Below are 5700 nucleotides of genomic sequence, written 5' to 3'. Positions count from 1 at the left end.
GCAGTGCGTCGGGAGGCCGCACCAAGGACCCCACGAGGTCCCCTGCGCTGGACGCCAGTCAGGCAGCGCCACGGACAGTCCTGGGGGCGGGGCGGGGGCGGGGCGGGGCGGGGGGCGGGGCTCGCCCCTGTAGCCCACGTCCGAGTTTGCCTTTGGTGACAGACTTTTCACCTAAAATTTGCGGTGAGAAAAACTCCTGTAATAAAATAGTCCTTCCTCTGTATTATTACTCCCCTGCTTTGAAATGTTATGATTTCTCAGAGCCGTGGGCAAGTAGCTTAACTTTTCTCAAATCTCGTTTTCTCCTGTTTATAGGAGCAGAAATAAGCCCTAAAGAAAAAAGTTTAAGGTTTCACCTGGTTGAAAGTCTTGGTGGCTTAATCTGTGGGAATCTCTGAAAGCTCATAAGCGAAGATACGGCAGCGGCTCGAGTAAAGTATTTTTGGTTTGTTTTCGTTTTTACTATAATACACTTACAGTTGGTGAGGAACATCTTTAAAAAGAGATTTTATTTGCTTTTCCAATAGGACTCGTGTGAGCATCAAAAGAGATGACATATGCGAGACTATTTCTAAGGACCATACAAGTTTCCTTTATTATCATCCACACTACTAGGGTCCCTCTAGAAAAAAAGCTTAGGCTCCTTGAAAATGAAAATGAGGTTGTGTATTGTGTGGTCAAAGTGTCAACAGCAGACTGAGAAGCAAACGGGAAATCTGCCCGTTGTTTGTGGTTCTCAATTGAATTGGCATCCACATCCCTTTATATCTGCTGAATAGCCTTTTTAAAAATACTGTTGTGTAATGAAAATCATGTATAATACAGCTCATCTGCACACATAATTTAAAAACAAAACAAAACATAACATCCCAGCTGTAATGTACAGGAGAAACATTGCAAAATAACAATATACATTTCAAAATATAAAGGCTAAAGCATGTCTATAGTAGAAAATAGAAGTAGTTGTTTGCTTGTATGCATAAATAATAACTGTAATTGCAAAAGCTACAGTTGCAGTCGGTGTGTTCTATTGGTTCCTGAAGCATCAAAGGGTTTCCTGTTGGTGGCATGATTTTTCCAAAATGGTATATAACTTCTTGGTAAAGTTCTGATTCTATCAAGTATAATCTTACATTGTTTTTCACACAGAAGAATTATTATTTTAATTCATATTAAAACTTCAAAAAAATTCCTTCGCCTATGTAAAATGGAGTTAGAGTCTAGGCCTTAGACATGTAAGTAGGTGTCTGGCAGGACAGTGAAAAGTCTGATGGAAGGTGGGACAATATTTTATTGTGCAGGTTTGTTGCATTGCAGATGTCTAGCATCCCAATTACATGCTACTATCTCCCTCTCCTCACAATGATTGTGACAACCTAAAACGCCTTACAGATTTCTAGGAGCCAGTTTTATGCTTTTTGTTTTAATTATTTTTTTTATTGAGGGCACAGCTCACAGTGGCCCATGCGGGGATCGAACCAGCAACCTTGGTGTTATCAGCACCACGCTCTAACCAACTGAGCTAACTGGCTACCCCCAGTTGTATGTTTTCTGGCTCTATATTTGGTGTGCAGTTGGTTTGACTAGAATAAACAAAAGGATTTGGAGGTTTACATTTTGTGTGAAGAGTTTTAAAAGACAAAAAGTAACAAAGGTGTGGTGGAGTAAACAGAGTTATGGTTTCCAGAACTCAATAATAATAAAAGTATGAGGGGTTCTGAGAAAGAGGCAAACAGTAGAGAAAACTGCAGGTGGTTCCTACACCAAACAGAAGCCCTTCCTCACTAAGTTTGGAGGTAACGAAAAATGAAAGCAAATTGAAATCTAAGGGATAGTTTGCGAAGGAAATAAAAAATTAAAGTGAACTAAAGAAGTAAAATTCTGAGCAATGGTCAGAGAAAATAAGTAAGAGTACCACATTATACACAGACTCTTTATAAATCCTTTATTTGGGTGAGTCTGAGATTAAATTTGTGGCTTGGTAAGAAAGAATGTGCTTTCAGAAGAGAAAAATTGGCAGTGGAAGAATAAGGAATCGAAATGGTAGGGAGAAATACTGATTGGAAAAAGTTTATTCCGAAAGAACAGTGGTAATGTATGTTATGATGCTAATTATTGAAAATAATATGCCTCTATATTAATTACTATTTTTGGTATATTTTTGTCATATTTGGCATTTCTGGCATGTTCAGCGTATTGGCTGTGCACATATTTGACCCAAAGTCCCGGGCTTTGTGAAGGGAACATTCTAACGGAGGGGAAGATCGACACATATGTAAGTACGTGCCAGGGGTGATAGTGTTTGCGAGGTGGTCAAAGAAAGCGTCGCTAGTGAGCTAAGCCCTGAAGTAAGGAAGGGAGTCTTGCAGACAGCTGGGGGATGAAGAGTCTAGGCAGAGATAGGAGCAGGAACCCTGAAGTGAGAGCAATCAGGGCCTGTATGGCCTGTTTGAAGGCCAGAATGAATGAGGGTGAGAGTTGCAGGAGATGAGGTTTAGGGCAATTTGGCCATGAGAAGCACTTGGGTTTTTAATCTGAGTAAGATGGGAAGCCAATGGGGGTTGGGGCAAAGGAGTGGCATGAGCTGTCTCACATAGTAAAAGAATCACTCTGGTTGCTGTGTGATTAGGTTGGGCAGAAGCTGGGAGACTAGTTGGGAGGTTATGGCAGTAATCCAAGAGGAAAATGGTGGTGGAAGCAGTAGAAGTGGTAAGAAGTGGTTCGATCCTGGATACAATCTGAAGATAGACTGAGAGGGGTCAAATATGTCAAGACTTTTAGCCTGAGTGTCTGGAAAGATGGGCTTGCCACTTACCAAGAGCAGATTAGGGAAGACCAAGTTGGGGGGGAAAGGATAGCAGCCCAGTTTTGGATATTGTTAAGTTCGAGGTGCCTGTTGGATTTCCAAGTGACAGTGTTGAGAAGGCAAGTAGATATACGAGTCTCAAATTCAGGGGAATCGTTTGGGCTAGAGTTTTGCAGTTAGGATTTATTAGCATATTGATGGTATTTAAAGCCACAAGGCTTACGTTACAGAAATGTCCCTGAAATGTATGTAAAATATTTGTTTTTGTAAATTGCCTATTTTAAAGGCAATGGGAGAACTTGGTATTTTCAAGTCTGTTGTGAATCATTTTGTAAAGAAAAATAACTGTGTAAAATTACATCATATCAAGGGCAGTTATATCAGGTAAACCAAGTCATAACTAAAGCGTTATGTTCATCTACTCTCACTGCTGTAACAGAAAACCACAAACTTAGTGGCTTAAAACAACAGAAATTGACTCTCACAATCTGGAGTCCAGAAGTCTGAAACCAGTATCACTGGGCCAAAATCAAGGTATGGTGGGCCCATGCTCCCTCTGGGGGCTTTAGGGGACAATCCGATCCTTGCCTCTTCCGGATTCAGGTGGCTATGGGCATTCCCTGGTTTGGGGCCTCATCACTCCAATCTCTGCTTTCATGGTCACATTGCCTTCTCTTCTGTGTGTGTGTCAAATCTCCCTCTGCCTTTCTAAGACACTTGTGATTGTAATTAGGGCCCATCCTGACAATCCAGGATAATCTCTCAAATCCTTAACTTAATCATATCTGCAAAGGCCCTTTTTCCGATAAGGTAATATTTTCAGGTTCCAGGGTTTAGGACCTGATATTTTTGGGGGGCCAGTATTCAGCCTAACTACAGTCACCTAAGCAATTTTTAAACTGGGGTTTTGATATAAACGACTACATATGCTAAATAAGCAAACATAATTCCCTCTTTTTCTCTCTGGTAACATTTAAAATGTTCCACAAAAAGTCAAATTGCATGACATCTCTATGGCATTACATAGCTAAGAAATACTATTCCCAGATGTGTTGGCATCATTTTAGGATACTACGTCAAATATGCTTTGGCATTAAAGAATGACAATAAATTATGGTTGTTTTTTTAAAATTAAAGTTTATTGGGGTGACAATTGTTAGTAAAGTTACATAGATTTCAGGTGTACAATTCTGTATTACATCATCTATAAATCACACTGTGTGTTCACTAAATTATGGTTGCACAGTTACTTCCTCTTAAAGAACACTCAGGATCAAGGACAGTGTTTTCTTGCGTCACTCAAATTTCTCTGCAGTGAGTACAGGTTACATATAGTCTCATAATTCATCTCAAAACATTCCAGTGTTTTGTCAATTTCTGTAAAAATAGGCAATGCAATAAAAAGTAAAGCTTTGATAAATTTATTATTAGCTTATTTATCTAACAAAAGACAAAACTACAACTTCTGCCACAGAACTTCCAGGCTGTTGTTTTATTTCTCTGTGTGAAGCAATTTATACCACATCATTGTCAATTAATTTTTATTTTATGAGCATTTACTGCACAGTCTAAGCAATTACACATCAGAGGCATTCTCTGTGTTAATAGAGGCCTGATACATGGGTCTACACATAAGAATTGCCTTGGGACTTGTTTTGTGTAGTTTTTGGGTTTTTTTTAACTTCTTTTTTTTTGGGGGGGATGGGAGAAGGGGAACAGGAATTTATTGGGGAACAGTGTGTACGTCCAGGACTTTTTTCCAAGTCAAGTTGTTGTCCTTTCAATCTTAGTTGTGGAGGGTGCTGTTCAGCTTCAAGTTGTCCTTTCAGTCTTAGTTGTGGAGGGCGCAGCTCAGCTCCAGGTCCAGTTGCCGTTTTCTAGTTGCAGGGGGCACAGCCCACCATCACTTGCGGGAGTCGAACCAGCAACCTTGTGGTTGAGAGGACACACTCCAACCAACTGAGCCATCCGGGAGCTCAGCGGCAGCTCAGCTCAAGGTGCCGTGTTCAAATTTAGTTGCAGGGGGCGCTGCCCACCATCCCTTGCGGGACTCGAGGAGTTGAACTGGCAACCTTGTGGTTGAGCGGCCACTGGCCCATGTGGGAATCGAACCGGCAGCTTTCGGAGTTCGGAGCATGGAGTTCTAACTGCCTGAGCCACCGGGCTGGCCCCGCTTTGTGTAGTTTTATTCAAAATGAATTTAACATTTGCCCAGCACCTAGCAAAGTCAGACATATAGGTGTTTAAAACACACATACACACACACACACACACACACACACATACACACACACACACACACACACAACCATGCATACACATAGACTTTGCTGGAATTAAATATTTAATACAACAAAAATTAATTGCAGAGGATAACATTAGATTTTCAAAAAGTGCCTTTAAAAAGGGGGCCATGTCAAAATGACACAGGACCCAAACTGCAAGAGCTACCCATGGCCAAATGGCCAAAGCTGGAACAATTTGAGCAACAAAGTTAATGTGGTATGGAATTATAACTCAAGTATAGAATAACCATGCACCAGTCCACACTGATATAAATAATGGAATGAATAAATAAACGAGGGAGGAGGGGCAAACCTTGTAGAACTCCACATTATGTATGTAGATACTCCGCCCTCAAGAACGTGGGGCTCCCTGGAGTATGGGCTGCTCTTAATAACTCACTTTGGAAGAATGAAGTATGAAAAAGGAAACATAGTAACTTTACAGTGGAAAAGCTTGGCTGACATTACCTGAACCAGGTGATCAAGATTAAGGTCAAGCTCTTAACGAGGGCTATTTTGGTAACATAAAGCAGAGCATGAGACTGAGAAAGGGACATCTTTACTGTGATATAACAGTTTTGTTTTGTTCCTTTTCTCCCTGACTTTGAC

At 40.8% G+C, this 5700-nt stretch overlaps 1 long non-coding RNA gene across 1 annotated transcript; it reads left to right on the top strand.

The window, feature by feature from the left end:
* Positions 1-99: 99 nt before the first annotated feature.
* On the top strand, positions 100-2505 carry LOC109448013 (uncharacterized). The gene is made up of 3 exons (XR_002137453.3): positions 100-183; positions 316-431; positions 528-2505. It is a non-coding gene; the product is annotated as an uncharacterized LOC109448013 (long non-coding RNA).
* Positions 2506-5700: the final 3195 nt, after the last annotated feature.

The sequence above is a fragment of the Rhinolophus sinicus genome, chromosome 12 (assembly GCF_057876585.1).
Source record: "Rhinolophus sinicus isolate RSI-liver-muscle chromosome 12, RSI-T2T, whole genome shotgun sequence".
Classification (NCBI taxonomy): domain Eukaryota; kingdom Metazoa; phylum Chordata; class Mammalia; order Chiroptera; family Rhinolophidae; genus Rhinolophus; species Rhinolophus sinicus.
The sequence above is the reverse complement of the archived record's forward strand: the minus strand, read 5'-3'. Positions and strand labels throughout refer to the sequence as shown.